The 19,050-nt window shown below is 41.6% G+C and overlaps 1 long non-coding RNA gene across 1 annotated transcript; it reads right to left on the reverse strand.

Annotated features, from left to right (window-relative positions):
* Window positions 1–1,039: 1,039 nt before the first annotated feature.
* LOC308630283 lies at window positions 1,040–4,759 on the reverse strand. Its single transcript, XR_014017816.1, has 3 exons — window positions 4,724–4,759; window positions 1,210–1,318; window positions 1,040–1,089 (listed from the first exon to the last, which is right to left on the reverse strand). It is a non-coding gene; the product is annotated as an uncharacterized lncRNA (long non-coding RNA).
* Between the last annotated feature and the right edge of the window lie 14,291 nt (window positions 4,760–19,050).

Genomic DNA, 19,050 nt, shown 5'->3' on the forward strand with positions numbered 1-19,050 from the left:
GTGAAGTTATGATTGGCACCTAGGTCTGATTCCTGGGTCTACCCTGCTACTCTGATGAAGAGACGCTTTAGGAAAGAAAGGTGGATCCCTCCAAGCTCTTACCATCAGCTTCCTGACAGCTAGCCCATATCCTTCCTGCTGCGGTCTGCTTGTGTTCTGCTAAACCCCCCAGGCCAATCTCTGCTCTGGTTCCACTCCAGCTTTCCCATCCAGCGTTGTCCTCCCCTTGCTTTTCCCACGGTGTGTGTAGGGTTAAAGTCTGTTGCTAAACCTGTGTCTCTTCATGGATCTTTTCGCATAACGTTTAATAGCTGGTTATGACTGTGACCCCTGCGGCACTTATCTAGTGGACTTCAAGTTGGCATTTCAATTAGTTGTGCTGATTGCTGGGTTTGGGCATTTCATGTATTTGTAGGGAAGCTTAGCCTAAGTACCGTCAGCTAAGGGACTTATTACCTCGGAGCTTCTTGGGGGGAATAAATAACCTCATTACAGCTTCTTTTGCTCTGGTTGAGAGACAGGAAGAAAAGTTGACTCTCTCAGGCAGTTATTTGTGTGGGGAGGGGCTGGTGCCCGTGACTACGTGGAACCAGCAGGGGGGCCTTTCTCCCTCCCCTCCACTTCTTCCCTCCTTCTTTTCAGCCCCTCTCTCCTCTCCCCTACCCTCTCTCCTCCCTTTCTTTCTTAGCCTTGTCTCTTCTTTTCTTTCTTTCTTTCTTTCTTTCTTCATTTCTTTCTTTCTTTCCTTGGCTAAAGTCTTTGATGGCAATAATAGTAACTTAGTGTCCACAAGCCTCACAGGCTCATGAATACAAATAGGGTCACATTAACAGTTGAACCTGGAATTTACACACACACACACACACACACACCCCTGCAAAGTCCCAGTGCTCTCTTTCTCTAGGTATCCCTGAGTTTTTGAAACGGTAACTTTCCAAATGCACAGTAGCCAGTGAGCATGAGGAAGGAGCAGGGAGGAGGATGGGCTTTAATACTAAATACCTGTAGGTTCAGATCCCCGCTTCAGGATTTATTAGCTCTGTGATCTTGTGCAGGTGCTTAAACCTCTGTGGCTTTCAGCTTTCTCATCTGTAAAATGAGAATAACGCCCTGTATCATAGACTTGTCAGGGGACAAGAGAGTAAAGGTGTAAAGAGCTGAGCACAGTGTAAGAGAAAAATAACTGGCAGGTATTGTGATTACTCTTACTTTAAATACCACGGGATTACGTATCATCAGCGATGTCCAGCAGTCTGTCTGTCCTTCCTTCCTTCTTCTTCTTTTCTTTCCTATCATTTCTTTCTTCTAGAAATGAGACCTTACGGATAACGTTATTAAGTTATTAGTCTAAGCAGAAACACCTCCCTTCTACACTTAGCCTTGAGATTCTGGGGCTACAACTCTGCAAGGCTGGATGGGGCACAGGGGAGTTGTTTCTTGCTGTGAGGTCCCTGGGGCTTCCTAGGGCTTCTGGTTCTGTGAGCATCTCCTGGACGCGACAGCGCCCTCAGGTGGCAACAGCTTAATTCCATGTGCCCTTGGATTCAGCCTCATCATGTGCCGCCTTGAAGACATGGGTCCGGCAGTGCCTCTCCTCTGATCTGAGTCCCAGGCCCACAGGGTCTTCCTCTGAGCTCAGAGACACCAGCCTCAGCCCAGCAGTGTCCGCTTCTCAGAGTTTCACCTCCGTGGGGCCCCTTCTCCAAGTTTCCAAGTTTTAATAATCATTTCAACCTCTTCCCTTGGTGAACTCAGCCCTAAGTGATTACTTCAGAATTTTCTTTTTATTCTTTCAGTTACCAAGTTAATAACTTTTTGGCTGGTTAACAATGTTCAATTTTTATTCTCTCTGTTTCAATAGCTGTTGTGGTTTCTGTCTCCTGGTCAGACCCTGATTTATACAAGTGCCAAGCAGGGACCAGGCACTATTCTGGGCTCTATGGAGAGAGCAGTAAACAAAATACGGAAAATACCCCACCCCACTCTCTCATGGAGCTTACATGCTGTTCAGATAATACAGAAAAAACCCTAAACACATATATAAAGAGAATATGGTATGTCAGAAGGTGGTAAGTACTATGGAAAATATACCAAGAAAGAGGTGTAGGAGTACTGGAATGGGGGTGGTTTGCTATTTAAGCTGTAATGTTTATATGACACCACTCATCATGTATATGAAGATACTTTGGTGCCCAAATATTGGGAAGTATTTTGTTTGTTTCATTCATAGCATAGCCTTTTGCAAATCTTAGAGATTGTGTAAAACCAGGAAGAGTATAGAATTAACAGGGCTCTAAATAGATGTCATAGCTGGGGGAAAAAAGCAAAATGTTTTAATTGGTGGCATGTGAGTGTGTGTGAGTGTGTGGTGTGAGTGTGTGATATGTGAGAGAGTGTGTGTGTGTGTGTGAGTGTGTGATGTATGTGTGTGAGTGTGTGTGTGTGTGTCGTATGCCTCTGAATTTACAGCATAAACTTTGCGTCCACTAGTCTTCCTCAGAACAGATTCCCAGGCTCATTTTAAGCCATAGATAGTAAATACATTGCAGAAGGCGACTCCAATTTCCAAATAAAAGTGCTTAGAATTTTCCTCCTCATTTCACAATTCTCAAAGGAATCCAATCGTATTCTCCTATATATGTTCCTCATTTACTTTCCTGGGCACAAAGTAGGCCTCTTAAATTGGAGAATTCCACCCCTGGGGGTTTTCATTTGGATGACTTGCCTAGGGTAGGAGCTTTTCCAGCTTTCACAGAACTGACTCCCTGGGGAAGTCCTGACCCGTCTTCAGGACAGGAGGGCGTGGTCACAGGTTGTAATGAACTCTCCAGGCCAGGCGAGAGGGAACTGGACTTGCATCACAATGATCAGCCTAACTTCTCGCTGACAGGTGTTGTGATAGCTCCTCTGCAGTGCTTTTACTCTGGCCCAGAAACAACCTGGACTCCAGCTGGTTCTCCTTTGTATCTTGCAGAACCATCTTTTGTGTTGGTCAGAACACTTAAGTGGTAAAGCCAGAAAATGAAAGAGCAGATGTGTGTTACCCAGAGAGATGTGCCAGCCTGCGCATCACCTGGGACTGGTTTCCTTACCGGGCGTTTCCACACCAGGTGAATCCTCACATCGTGAGCTCAGAAGAAATCACAGGATTTTCCTCTTTGACTTTCTGAAAGTGTCCTGATGCAAGGAATGCTATGATTTTTACTGAGGAGGGGAAACAGATTCATCTTTTCTTTCCTAGCTACAGTCCCTTTGGCTTCATTCAAAGTTGGAGAAAATTTATTTGATTACTTATATTTTATTTATTTGATTACTTATATTTTGGAGAAAATGTATTTTATTATTTATATTTATTTGTGAAGGACCCACTTAGAGTGTAATTTGTGCCCACTGCTGGGATTCAGAGATGTAAGATAGGCTGAGGGGCAGACAGTGGTCCACAGACAATAAAAATGATACTGAGTATTTGATTTGTGCCAGGAACTGTGCTAAGGGCTTTATATACATTTATCTCATTTAATCTATAGAGCCAGTCCATGAGATAAATATATTATTAGTATCCTTATTTTACCCAAGAGGAAATAGAGGCTTAGAGATATTAAATAGCTCAAGGTTATTCAGTTAGTAAGGGTTTGAAGTGGAGCTCCAACCTAGGTCTGTTTGACAACGATTTACAAGAGATATTTGCATCAGGTGGGTGGTGGAGGAAGAGGGTTTCTGAGACAAAACCACTTCATGACCATATAAATGACTCAACATTGAGGGAGGTCTGAGAGAAAGGTCATCTTTGCTCTAGATTCTTATGACAAATCAGATCAAATCTAACCTAAACTTATTTAATGAATAGTTCTACTAGGTCACCTACAATCCTAAGTGCTTTGGTTCCATCCCTTTCTCTTTTCCTAGTGTCAGCTTCAATGCTGTTCCATACATGCATGCTGAGCCATCTACCAGCTCAGCCTCTAGAATATATGGAAATTTTAGTGTAGCACATGGTGTGTCTGGGGGTCTTGGGCCTTTCAGCTGCTTCCCTGTCCTGACCTCCCTCCATTTCCTCATGTGGTGCTTTCCTGCACTCTAGGTAGACCTTCATCTGGGATTAGCCCAGAACATACCATGTGGATGCCCATAGGCCTTTTCTGTCCTCTTTCCGTGTTCCTTCTTCCCACCCTGCCTTCTCTGTCAGAGGAAGGCCTCCCCAATCTACCTAATGCCTCATCATGCCTCATCACTTGTCCACGCCCAGCCTGCTCCCCCATCCCTTTGAGCTTTTTCCCGAGAGCTCTAGCTCACATGACTTTCTTCCTTCTGTTGCTTCACCAAGTCATGTCATGTCTCCTGTTCATTCACTCAACACATATTTATTAAGCCCGACCACGTGCCAGGCACAGTTCTAGTTGCTGGGGATACAGCAATGAATAAAATAGAAAAAAATCCTGTCTTAATGAGACATAAATTCTTATTTATGTGAATAAGAATTCACATAAATAAGAAATAACATGTTAAACAAATAAATATGTTATATAATATGTTAGGTGATGACAAGTGTAGTGGAAAATTAAGCAAGAAAAGCAGATAGAAGAGGATTGCAAATTTTGGGGGGCAGGTGTTGTTAATTTTATTAACTCTTAATTATAAGCCATAAAGATGTTTCACCAAAAAAGCCTCACAAACCAGCCTTGTGACTTGAAACTAATCACCCCATATTACCTGAGATACTCACATCACACAGTAGGAGACAAGCATTCTTTTCTTTTCCTCTTCCTTTTAAAGACCTTAAGTACTGCTATGGGCTGAATGTTTGTATTCCTGTCGAACTCATAAGGAGTTGCAATTTTAAGTAAGGTGGTCAAGGAAGAACTCACTGAGAAGGTGACGTTAGAGCAAAAACCTGAAGGAAATGTGGGAAGGACTCATGTGAATATCTGGGGCAAGAGCATTACAAGCACAAGAAAGTGTAAGTGCAAAGACCCCGAGGCAGGGCTCAGTCATGAAAGTGAAGGATCAGCAAGAAAGCCCATCCTCCCTGTCAGATCCTGGAGGGCTAGAATCATGTGTTGTATCTCCTGTGTTCCTCTTCATAGCACTTAACTCAGGACTGGGCACTTAGTAGACATGAATAAAACCACGAAATATTAGTCATTAGAGAAGTGACTTCTAATGCTCTCCTTTTGCAAATGAGGAGCCTGAGGTCCTAAGAGTCAAAGTGATTTGCCCAATTGTTGATACTTCTACTTTTTCTGCACCTATGGCAGCCACTGTTACTACTCCTCCTCTGACTACTCCTATTACTATTATCTGAATCCCAGGGCTCTATATCATTCCTCTCTGGTACACGGTCACATTTGAAGAGACACACTTCAACCCGGAAAAGTATTTACCAAGCACTTACAAACTTTACCAATAGCCCTTGAAGAACATTAATGAGAATCCAACTCAAAACCCAGAGCCACATCCTCCTTCCCTTTCCAAGCCTCTCATCCTCTCATTCCTCACAGGTGGCCCACAACATCCTCCTCCTCTAACCCTTTTGTTTCTCCACCTGGTCAGTTGGCTTTGGCCTTTTTTCTCTTGCTTCTTCTTCTGGCTTCTTTGGCTCCTCTCTTCCTATCCTTCCTATTCTGTATTTTAAAAAATCCCAGAAGCAGGCAGACGAAGATAGAACAGGGAGGGAGGGAGGGGGGAAGGAAAAATGGGCAACATAAAAGTTCTCTTTAGTTTCAGGAGGAGAAGAAAGGGCTGGGAACTTTACCTTGTTCTTAATAGCTGTCCTTATCAAACTGCTAGTATTTCTATTTCTACTGGTACCATTGACAATCACTATCACTTGTATTCTATTTCTTATTTTATAAAAAACTTTTATAGCCAAGATTTAGTTGGAATTGGAACCCACATCTCATGAGGGCCAAGCATCCATTTTTAATTTTACATACTGGTTAAATGAATGAGTGAGAAAATGAATGAAATGGGTATCCTTGCCCAGTTTATTTAGCACCTCCCAATCAAAAGCAAAAAGGAAATGACCCAATTTTCTTTCTCATGTATTCTCAGTACTATGACTGACACGTTTTTGTTTGCTGGCATAAAAGAAGTTCATATTAACAAACACAGCAAGAGAGCAAATGATTTCCACTGAGAAACTGTGATGGTAAATTTCATGTGTAAACTTGCCTGGGCCATGGAATACCCAGACATTCAGTTAAACATTATTCTGGGTGTATCTGTGAAGATGTTTCTGGATGAGATTAATATTTGAAATGGTAGACTGATTAAAGTAGATTGCCCTCCCCAGTGTGGGTGGACCTCATCCACCCAATGTGGGCCTGAATAGAACAAAAGGTGGGATAAAGGAGAATTACCTCTGCCTGACTGTTTTTTCGGCTGGGACATCAGTCTTTTCTTGCACTAGGACTGGAACTTACATCATCAGCTCTCTTGGTTCTCAGGTCTTCAGATTTAGATGAGAACTATACCATTGGCTCTGCTGAGTCTCCAGTTTACAGACAGCATTGTGGGACTTCTCAGCCTCCATAATTGTGTGGGCCAAATCCTTATAATAAATCATATGTATTAGTTTTATTCTCTAGAGAACCCTGACTAATACAGAACCTCTCTGTATGTTTGAGTACACCTGTGTGGATCACTACTACACCATAATGCTAATGCATGAATTCTGGATAGAGACAGAACTGGATTCAAATCCTAGCCTTGCCACTTATTAGTGACCTCAGGCAAGTTACTTAACCTCCCCAGTCATCAACTTCCTTTCCTGATAAATGGATATAATAAATATCCTACTCCTAGCTGAGATTGTTGGTTGCCACCCAATGTCCATCTGTCTTTTGATGCTTTCTAACCAAAACCCAAATTTGTTTATGTGATTCACCCTCTGCGTGGCCATGTGTTTCTTCTCTATGCCAATCACTAGGAACTGGTTTAGAAATGAGCACAGAATGCATTTCTGGTCAAGAAGACATGGAGATATTTCTATTAGATACTTATGTGTGGAGGTGAGGCTCAGAACTATGCTGACCATCTGTGACCACAAAGGATCAGGCTGCCTGAGGATGGCAGAGAGAATGATAGTGCCTGGAGGTGCTTTCTTAATGGCACCATGGAATTTATTGGTCATAGAGTCATCTATCTCTGGATTTATTATTATTATACCTTTCCTCATGGTTTAAGCCAGTGAAGCTGGGATTTCTGTTTCTTGGAGTTGAAGGAATTCTAAGATATACTTATTGTTTGTGTTGTGGTGAATATTAAGTGAATTAGCCTATGTAAAACACTTCACACACTGCTTGGCATTTAGCAAAGAAACAATAAATGCTAGCTGTAATAAAAAATATGGCTGAATTCATTATATCTGTCACCAGGAATAGCCTAAAGTATAATACATTGTTTACTTGGTTCTCTAGAAGTTCTTACAAGATAGAAAAATAAAGGAGATGGAGGCCAGCTGCTATGTAGAGAAAAGTTGGCTGCTTTTTCTATATTTATGATAATTTCCTGAGGCTAGATTCCCAGAAGTGACATAACTGGGCACAAGTATTTTAAATTCTCTTCACACGTATTATTAAATGGCTGTCCCAAAGGTGGAACCTTTTCATATGGCAATCAGCAATATCGGGAAATGCTTTTTTATTTTTTTTTTAACCTCATCTTGGCCAGTATTTGGAATTACTACATAAAAAAATTTTTCTGGTAGGCAAAATGTGCAATCTTCATTTAATTTTATTTCTTTGACTAGTAGCAACTTTTAAAGTTCTTATCTAGGCATTGAAAAATCTTCTGGGGCTGGTTGAAGTTCCACTGTTTGTAGAATATGTTCCATTGCGGTGGGATGACTCGGGTCAAACGACTAGGGTCACACTCAGCTACAAAGGACCTTTCTCCATATATGCAGGTCTGCTTAGCACTTTGGTTTTTGAATAGCTGCCCCAAGAGCTTTGAAAAATATTTTTCCCCATCCACTGTTTTCCAGGAAAATGTCAAATGAACATATAATTTTGAAAGAAGCATCTCAAAGTTAAGATACAATGTAATTAGCAATTGTATCTCTTCCATTATTCCCAATCTTATTATACCATACTCATCCACTCTTTCACCTGCTGGGATATACAACAATGGCAGATAAATAGCAAAAAGCAAAATTTTGAAGTGTGCAGTTATTTCTAAATTGCTACCTTTCTCCTTAAATTTTAAAAATGATGTTAAGGTGTGCTACCTGATTCTCCCTTTTCACAACCCCACAAAACATATTTGGGAAATATGGACAGAAAGTGAAATTTGACTATATATATTATATGGTATATTGTTTTGCTGTGCAGTTTGCAAATGCATTAAAATAATTGGACTGTTAGCCCAACATTGGTTGGAAGAGTTTGCATTATACAGGGCTCAGTAAGATATTTGTCATTCTCTTATGAAAGAGACCTCATCTTATTTGCTTTGCATTGCTAAAGATGGTGTTTGTGAGAACTGAAAGCTTGGCATTCAGCCACAGAGGCTGGGGTGTGAATATTTTATATCTGTCAATGGGATTCCTTTTGGCATAAGAACACAATGAGTTTGATTTGGGGGAGGCAGGAGATCCTATACACCATTTTTCTTGTAACAGAAACATCTATTGTGTGACCCAGTGAGCTGGTTTGAATTCCTCTGACCCATGGTTCCATCTTCAATTGTCAAACAGCTATACTTTCTCCAGCTTTTGACACTTCCATTTTATGTGATTCTATTGAAAGGGAATTGTGGGACCCGAGATTTAATTTGAAGCCTGTTTATTGTAATAAGCAGATACTGTGAGGGCCACTAGGCTGAATCTCTGAGGGCTGAGATGGTTGAATTCAGAAAAATACAAAGATTTAGCAGGAATGCAATAAGCTAGGAGAATTCACTGCAGTGGGGAGAGGCAGCTATGGAAAAAGGGCATTGGTATATTATCATAGTCCAGCCTGAGCTATTCTTAGATAGGGGAGTGAAAAGGCTTCTTTTTCCTTTCTCCTGTGCAAAGCACAAAATCAGGACCAATGCATACAAAGTGCATAGGAAGCAGATTTCATCTTAATCCAACAATGAGCTTCTTATTGATTCCATTTGTCCCACAATAGAATGCCTCAAGGAGGTAAGTAGTTAAAGCCACCACCCACAACAACCCAGTATGGTAGGTAATATGATGACATTTAATTGGCAATAAATCTGAGGCTCAGAGTGGCTGTGTGGCCAGTCTGTAGTCACATATTTACTAACTGTTGTATTTTGAGCCTAGATCTGTCTGACTCCAAACCCTTTGATTTCTCTACCCTGTCAACACATTCACTTGTAACTCAGTGAGGTCCTCATTGTAAGAGCCTCTGGGGAGACACAAGTTAGCAGGAAAAATTTGGACCCTGGGTAGATGTTTATGCTGAATAATCTTTCAGGTCACTTCTACTTCCAAGGCTAGTGACTTGATGATCTTGTGACTCCAGCAGTGTCCTTGCTAAGACAAGATGGAAAAGGAGGAGATGTATATTTCAAAGCTAGTACAAGAGACTCTTGCCTTTTTCAGTTCCTCCCCTAAGTTAGTTCCTCCTTTCTCAGGGCCCCTGTATACCACGGCAGGTTAACATGGTCAGCACTTAACATACTGGAACCTATTTAATTTGTACCCATGTCTGCCTCTCCTGCCAGACTCTCAAGGCTGTTAAGAGCCATCTCTCGGTATCTATTCCTTTTCCTGTGGCAACCTCTCTAATCGCAGGATGCAGCCCAGTGTCTGATGCTTCGATGTTCTTGGAAGAAATGAATGGATATGGTGATTTGATTTGTTAAAGTGCCTTTTTACCACCAAGCTGGGGATACTGTAAAAAATCCAGAAAGAATATAGATTATGCCTCTTAGCCCAATGACTTCGGATAGGGAGAGGGAACCTTGGGTGTGGGAGGTGTGCAAAATGACCATTGACTGTTTAGCAAGTGAGGTAGACAACTATGAACATTAATATGTCAACATGAGAAAGAGCAAGCTGAGGCTGTAAAAGTGCTAAGAAAAATTAAAAGATGAGTTTAGCTATGTTTAGTGTAGGAAAGGTAACAAAGAGCTTGGGTCAAGTGATGTGGTAAGAACACGGCAGAGGGAAACAGATGTAATATTAGTGCATGTTTTGCTTTGATCATTTTTTTGTGGCCAACCCCTGAGCTTTTCTATCTAACCCTCTTTTCTAGGAATTTTCTATATTTTTGACCAAATGATTTACATGGAAGTTGTCATAAAAATATAACTTGACTTGGTCCTCTGGCCCGGAGGACTGGTCTAGAGATGGACAGCTTGCTCAAGCTTGGCCAATGAATCCTTTTCTTGGAAATTTTGTAACTGGGGCAAAAGACATCTTGAGGGTTGTCAATTTCAGGTGACCAAATCCATAAGACAGAAAATGTGGGACAATTCAATGACATTTATTCTTAATATAAAAATCCAGGGCTTCCCTGGTGGTGCAGTGGTTGGGGGTCCGCCTGCTGATGCAGGGGACATGGGTTCGTGCCCTGGTCCAGGAAGATCCCACGTGCCGTGGAGCGGCTGGGCCCATGAGCCATGGCCACTGAGCCTGCGCGTCCAGAGCCTGTGCTCTGCAGCGGGAGGGGCCGCAGCGGTGGGAGGCCTGCGTATCGCAAAAAAAAAAAAAAAAAAAAAATCCAGTCTGTAGTGGTAGACACTAAAGGCACCACACAGAGAGGAACAGGGATAGAAACCAGTATGGGAGACAAGGCAGGTTCCAGTCTGTGGTTCCACTGTCTTCAGACCCTGTCATACTCTTGCTCTTCTTCATTAGGTTGATTAACTTCTTTATTTCCTTTGCATAAGGAAGTTGCAGTTGGTTCTCTGTTACCTACAATCAGAAGGGTTCTAGCAAATACATTTGTCCATCAAGAAGAATGGCTTCAACTGGACGTGTTAGAGACCCTCATGTGATTAAGCCCCAGTAGATACATGAAAGCCTAAGAAAGAACTGAGCGTGTACAAGCGTCTCAGTGTTTCATAGAACTCTCATTCTAGTTCTATGAAAAACTCTGTGGGTATTTTGATAGAGATTGCACTGAATCTGTAGACTGCTTTGGGTGATGTGAACACTTTAACAATATTAATTCTTCTAATCCATGAACGTGAAATATCGTTCAATTCATTTTCTTTCATCAATGTCTTACAGTTTTCAGAGTCTTACAGGTCTTTCACCTCCTTGGATAAATTTATTTCTAGTTATTTCATTCTTTTTGATGCAATTGTAAATGAGGTTGTTTTCTCTTTCTGATAGTTCATTATTAGTGTACAGAAATGCAACACACTTCTGTATATTAATTTTGCATCTTGCAACTTCATTGACTTTGTTTACTAATCCTTATAGTTTTTTGGTGAAGTCTTTAGGGTTTTCTATATACAGTATCATGCAGTCTACAAATAGTGACTGTTTTACTACTTCACTTCCAATTTGGATGCTTTTTATTTCTTTTTCTTATCTGACTGCTGTGGTTAGGACTTCCAGTATTAGGTTGAATAAAAGTGGCAAGAGTAGGCATTCTTGTCTTGTTCCTTAACTTAGAGGAAATTCTTTTCAGCTTTTCTCCATAGAATATGATGTTAGCTGGGGGTTTGTCATAAATGGCCTTTATTATGTTGAGATATGTTCCCTCTATACCAACTTTTTTTTGAGAGTTTTTATCATTGAATTTTGTCAAAATCTTTTTCTGCTTATTTTATCTTTTATAACTGGATATTATAAAATTACAGGTATAACTGTGATAGTTTCTTTACAAAATGGATTTGACTACATGTTAACGTATAACATAGTTGTTGAGTAATAAATTTTTGAAACTCAAAAAATAAATGGAAGTGTAGAAGTAGGAAGTATCAGCCACATATCCAAAAAACTGGGCCGCAGCAGTTAAAGTAGGCAGCATGGTTGAATAAATGTGTTTTTCTTGTTTTAAGATAAAGGATACATGGCTTAAGAATATTAGTAGGCAGAGGGGAAGGAAATTATTCTTCTTTTAGAATAGATTGACTTTTCCTCCTCGATTATAAATTCACTCTATTAAACTATTCACATTAACCAGTCACCTAGACATCAGTAACTCCTCATCTTATTTGCAATAGTTGTCATTATATAACTTTTCCTCTTCAAGTCTTTCAGGACTTTCCAGAACCTTCTGTTTGGAGTTCACAGTTGACAACATGTTGGTCCTTCTTGATCTGGTTCTTGCTTACTTTGGTGGCCTTATCTCCACCTGCCTTCCAGGATGCCATGATCCAGCTATACTGCACAACCTGCAGTTTCTGGAAGGCTCCACTCTCTTTTACATAAATTATCTGCCTTTCAGTGCTGTTCTCTCTGTCTGAAATTTCCTTTCCCACCCCCTTTCTGCTTGGATTAAGTTCTCCTCTTAGCTCAGGTGATGCCTCCTCTGGAAAACATTTTCCTGGTTCCAGTCATCTTGGTGTTTTCAGAGCAATCCATCCTTTCCTCCTTCCTTAATAGAGCGATTTTCTGGTGAGTAGCTGTCTAGATTCTGAGCTTCTGATAGCAGGGACATTGTATTTTGCCACTGTTTCTTAGTTTGCCACCTAATAAGATAATAATTTTCTATCAAGCTGAATGACATAAGAGCAAAGAACACTTAGCCATTTGTAGCATGAATTATTTTAAAATTCTGCTGCCTATTTCTATTTTGTGGCTTTAAGAGACGAAGTTTTAATTTTTGCTATTTTTATAGCTGATTCTAACTTCCTTTTCCTTACATCACCCTGTGGTCCATTTCAGGTCTGTATAGAGTTCTTGGAAGCAGGTATGGTAACAATGGACGCACAGTACTTTTCTTCTTCTTTCCGTCCTAACTGCCACATCTCAGGACCACATCCTCTCCCAGTATGTGCAGTATTTGAGCAGGTTAGTCAGTCTAGGAATAGCTGTTTCTAGTTTCAAGTGGTAATATTTAGGGCAGCTATAAACATCTCTGCAGAACTCATTTTTCCTTTAGAATTAATTTCTTGGGATAAATTTTCCAAATTGATATTTCTGGATCAGAATGTAAACATTTTTGTGACTCCTGTCACCACTTGTCAAATTGCTTTCTGCAAAGATTATGCCACTTTATAGGGCAACCACCAAACTTCTTTTTCCTCATGGTGTTTGGCCATTTGAAGAAAAGAGTGAATGAATAGATTTGTTTTATTATTTTGGTACATATAAGGTAGATGTTTGGAATGATTTAAACATTTATTTCTTTATTAGTAAGGAAGAAGATTTTCTTGTGTTTCTTATTTGTATATTTTTTGAGTCAATTATGTACAAATATGGAGAGAAATCACTTGAATGCAGAAGGAAAAGAGTAAATACTAAGACTGAAAAGAAGCAGAGATAATTGATAGAAATCCAAAAGGTTACTAGAGAAGAGGAAGTGAATTTATACTTGTAAAGATGGAGGGACAGATTTTCTCCTAAGAGAGGCATAAAAGAAGACAAAACAGCTAAGGGAGCAGAGATACAATAATAGGAAATAATAACTAACATTACTTAAGCACATAATGTGTGAGTTACTGTGCTAATTGCTTTCTATGGGTTCTCTCTTTTAATTGTCAGAACCACCCATTTCACAGATGAGGCTCATCAAGATTATGTGATCTGTTCATTGTCACATATCAAGTCTGTGGACAGCCAGGTTTCAGACCTAATTCCCCAGTCTATACTGTTAACCACTGTCCTGCACCGTATAGCTGAGTTGTGGGAGATATGTTTTTGTGATTCTGATTCAGTAAAAGAGAAGCAGGGTTGATCTTCTGAGAGGGGCCGTGGTGAGGAGAGTGCTCCAGCAACACAAGACAATAGGAGAAATTGTGGGCTGCATTCTGGTATCAAACTGGCTGGCATATTTCTGTGACACTTTTCATTAATAGTCTGGGCTTTGGGAACAAGAGAGGAAAAAAGGCAGAGAAAGGGATGTTCTGGGTTTGTGTGTTGCAGGGTTGCAGCTGGAACTAGGGAAGGGGGTTCTGCACTCTAGAATCAGGGGGGCAGCATTACAGTGATTGACAAAGTTGTTCAGGCCAGACAGGGACTCACCCATGGCCACGGGGATTAGCTGTCTGCAGAGTTCTGTCACCCCTACAACTATGAATGCTATGACCGCTCTACTAGTCAAGATTCTCCAGAGAAACTGAACCAATAGGATACGTATTAAAAGAGATTTATATGAGGAATAGGCTCAGGCATTAATGGAGGCTGAGACACAGGAAAGCGCTTGGTATAACTTAGTCCAGGTCTGAAGGCCTGCTAATCAGGGGAGCTGATGTGTAAATCCCAGGCCGAGGGCGAAACAAGATGAGATGAGCTGAACCAGCTCAAGCAGTGAGGCAGGAAGAAAGGGGTGAAAACGTCTTCCTCTCCCTTGCCAACTAAAAATTGTTTCTCACCACCTGCCTCTATAAGGATGAGGTCAACAGCTACTGCAGTCACTGGCCTTCCACACACCCTGAGGGGAGTTCAGGGTGGAGATCAGGGACGAAGCACTCTGTGCTCTGGGAAAAACTGGTAGAACAGTCCTTCAGATAGTTAGATATTTTCAGGAGATTTTATGAGGCCAATTTCTTGTATCTCCTCATATCTAGAAAAGCATCAAAATCATTAACAGTGACATCCACTCCTCATGAATAGCAGCAAGCTTCTCCCAAAATATGTGCATGACTGCATGTACCCCCGTCACTAAAATCATACCTATACTGACGTCCCGCCTTCCCTCTTCGGAGCAGTTCCTCAGAGCTCTCTGAGAGTCTGTCTCCCAGGCTATAGTCCCCAAATAAAACTTAACTCACAACTCTCACTTTGTGCACTTTTTTTTTTTTTTTCAGTTGACACGCTTTTGTTCTATTTCAGGCCCTCAAAGGATCGGATGATACCCACCCACGCTGGGGAGAGCCATCTGCTTTACTGAGACCACTGATTCAAGTGCTAGTATCTTCTGGAAACATCCTCACAGATGTGCCCAGAAATAATGTTTAATCTGGGCACTCCGTGTCAAGCTGACACATGAAAAATTAACCATTGTAACTACTCACTGCCACATAACACTTATTGATCACCTGTAAGGTGCCAGTCCCTGTGCTAGGGGCTTTGCATGGCTTATCTTATTTAGCCCCACAGACAAGCCTTTGGGTCCTATGCAGCATACAGTCCTGTGCCTGTTCGCCCTCAGATCCATCCTTCCTGTGCTGCTCTGTACCCCAGAGGATGGACCTTTGCAAACTGTGCTTCCCAGGCTCTTTGGCTTACTGGATGCTGGTTAGGCCAAAGAGGGATGCCACCAGCAGTGGCTATGTCTCCTTCATGGCTCCAGCGCCCACCATCCCGCCCCTCCCACTGTGCTTGCAGACTCACAGGTAGCCCCCGTGTGTTCCAGCTCCTGCCTCTGAGACAAGGGCTGTTGTTATCCTCATTTGATGTGTGAGAAGCAAGGTACCGAAAGAAGTAACTTCCCCAAGCTCTCCAGCTATTAAGTAATGGCGCTGGAATGCAAACCAGGCAGTCTGACAAGGAAACTGAGGCTTGGAGAGTCAAGCAACCAGTCCAAAGCCACACTGCTAGTCGGTGTTGGAGCCAGAATTCAGATGCAGCCTGTCTGAAAACAGAGGGGCTGCAGACAAGGAAGTGAAGGAGTGGTTCAGAAGCAGAAAGCTTTTTTGGACTGATTTTGCTGCCCTCTGAGCATGGAAGCCAGGCCAGCATTGCCCAGGGAAGGAAAAAGAGAATGAGGAGGAGGTAGGGGAGGATCCAGCTCTGACTCCCACTGACGTTTGTCTGAATGGCCAGATCCACACAGCAGGCCTCAGCAGCTGGGCTTTTATTCTCAGGCCCTGGTCCTCCCCCTGCTGGCCCTGATTAGCTCCGGGCATCAGCGCTTCTCTGAAGCCACTGCCCATCAGGGGCTGGTTCTCTTGCTCTTTGCCCAGGCTTTTGATCAGAGGGTGCCTACCACTAAAGACACAGCTAGGAAGCTCTTCTTTAGTGCTTTCTGGGACTTCCTGGGATGGCTTCAAAGGTTGGAAGGCAATTTACAGCTTTTGTGTGGAAGGCCGTGGGGTGTGGGAGGGAGTGCTCCAGTTGGCAGGGGAGCTAATTAGGCCCAGTAACTGTTTGGTCATCTCACAAGTCACTTGAAAGCCCTCTGAGACGAGGGCGTGGGGAGGAGGGAGACCACTTTGTGCTCAGCAGGCAGCTCGCTGCCTCTGTGCAAGTGGCAGGTTTGGGAAACGAGGTCTGGGGAGACCAGTACTTAACAATCCTCAGAAGATTTACCAAATGGACTCACCAAGAGTGGCTGCCCTGTATTTACATCCTGCAGCAGACTGTAGTAAGGCCAAAATCCTATCATGCTATGCATTTTTTTCTGGGATGCCTTTCTATGCAGAGCTGCTAATTATGGGTCACATATGCTGTTGTACCCTTATTAATAAAAGATCTCCACTATTATCAATGAATTAACTGTTTCCATAGTGACTAATGCACTTTGCAAGAGTGAAATTGGAATATTCTAAATGCAGATCCCCTAAGGAAATGCCAGAAACAACGACTACTGCCAGGTTTTTTGGGAGGAGAGGAGTGGAAAGATGTGTTATTAGACTACTTCTGGGGGAGAGAGGATGTACACAGAGCTATAATAAATGGCTTCATTTTTAAGATTGAATAGAACCAATTCTAATTTTAAATTCAATACCTGCTAACCCTCTTGGTTTCAGTTTCCTCATGGTTAAGTAAGGATAATTGTGGGCTCTCATAAGATTGTGAATAATAAATAAGTAACCCAGGCAAAGCACATAGCAAGTGTTCAGTGGACATTAGTTGTTATTATCACATAAACGTTTCTTAGTACTAGTTTTGGAGGTTGATAAGTAACCACCAGCCGCCAGCTGTCTAATCCTTCAGTCTCTCCAGGCAGAGGCACTCAGCTCACCCCTGTTTTATCATCAGCAGGTCATTTCTATTGCTATCTTAATTAGTGCCCATTTGGTTTTTAACAGAAATGCATACAGGTTTGCAAAAGAATTAGGCAAAATCTTAGAACTTATTTACGCCAGGGGCTGTTAACTGTTCCCTAGCTCAGTGATTTGTTCCTTTCCTCCTGTCCTTTGTGTTTTGATCTGCTTTCTCTATCTGTCCTCTTTAATGTTCTTTGTAGCAACCTCAAGGGACCCCTCTGCAATGTCCCCAGGGTCCAGGTATTCTACTGGAAGGGCTTTGTCGTCCTGGCTGCAAATCCTCATAAGCAGGCATACTTCATTTCCCCCCAGGTAGCTTCTCTGTCCTGTGTTCCTCGGGTAGCAGCATTTATAGCCTGAATTTGTACATGGTGAGCAGTGAGGCTTAGCTGCCAGGTGGCTTGGCCGCCTCAGGTGTTATGTATTGGAGTCTTGAGCAAATGGGGTAAATGTCATTTCATTTAGGAGCACAGCAGCAGCAGAATCAACAGACATTAGGAATGTCCATTTTCTGACATTCAAAGTGCTTTGTACATGATAATCATCTGTCTTACATTTTCTACCAGTTGTTTGTGTTAAAATTTTGTCTTCTCCCAGATTAGAACTTGTGTCAAGGATAGAGGCTGATTTCATTATTACTATTTTTAAAAATTAATTAATTAATTAATTTTTATTTTTGGCTATGTTGGGTCTTCATTTCTGTGTGAGGGCTTTCTCTAGTTGTGGCAAGTGGGGGCCACTCTTCATTGCGGTGCGCAGGTCTCTCTCTATTGCGGCCTCTCTTGTTGCGGAGCACAGGCTCCAGATGCGCAGGCTCAGTAGTTGTGGCTCACGGGCCTAGTTGCTTCGCGACATGTGGGATCTTCCCAGACCAGGGCTCGAACCCATGTCCCCTGCATTGGCAGGCAGATTCTGAACCACTGCACCACCAGGGAAGCCCCGATTTCATTATTTTTAAAAATATATTTCTCAATGTTTTCCCTACCATTAGACCTGTAGTAGCAGTTTAATATACTTCTGTCAGCTTGATTTAAACAGAATGGTAATTCTGAGTCTTGAAATTCCAATTTTGCTTCTAACTTGTGGTAAAAGATAAACTGAGGCATAGTAAAAATTTTAAGAGTTTGAGTGCAAACTTCCAGTTATAAAATAAATAAGTAATAGGGATGTAATGCACAACATGATGACTGTACTTAAAACTGCTGTATGATTTATTTGAAAGTTGTTAAGAGAGTAGCTCCTAAGAGCTTTCATCACAAGGAAAAAACATCTCTTCTTTTTTTTTGTACCTATATGAGATGATGGATGCTAACTAAATTTTATTGCGGTGACCATGTCACAATAAATGTAACTCAAATTATTATGTTATATACCTTAAATTTATACAGTGCTGTATGTCAGTTATCTCTGGGGGAAAAACATTAGGAAAAAAAGGGTTATGTGAGCAGCAATCAATCTGAATAGAGCAGTGGCAAACCAGAAGTGGTTAGGAGCCCTTCATGACCTGATTCAGGGGAAAGACTTACATAAAGTGCAGAAGCAAAGAAAGGAATTTATTTGATTGGCTGTAGCTTAAAGCCTAGTTGGCTGTTTGTGATTGGTTGTCCTTAGCTCTTTGATTTGTAACCTTGAGGCATTTATAGGTTTAGGTTTTGGTTTGCTTACCTAGAGCTACCTCAGCATTAGGGCCACCTCAGTCTAATGGCCTTATTGTTCAATTAATTAAACACTTGCTTTGGAAACTTGGATAAATAAAGTGGCCTTTAGGGACTTTACACTTTCTTATCTTATCAATGGGAATTATAATCCTATAATAATAATGTTAATAGGAATAATGTCTCATTTTTTCCCCAAGGAATGTGATAGAGAATAATAGCTAAGCCTGAGGTGATGTGATTGGCAAACATTAAATGTACCCTGAATGATAAACCATACATTTCTCCTAGAATCGGCTTACCAAGGGTGTTCAGGGCAGAATATTCTCCATCTTCACATAACTAGGATGGCATGAGCAGATGTCTGACCTCATCATGTTTTCAAAATTGC

The sequence above is a fragment of the Mesoplodon bidens genome, assembly GCF_964165515.1.
Source record: "Mesoplodon bidens genome assembly, chromosome: 16".
NCBI classification, from domain to species: domain Eukaryota; kingdom Metazoa; phylum Chordata; class Mammalia; order Artiodactyla; family Ziphiidae; genus Mesoplodon; species Mesoplodon bidens.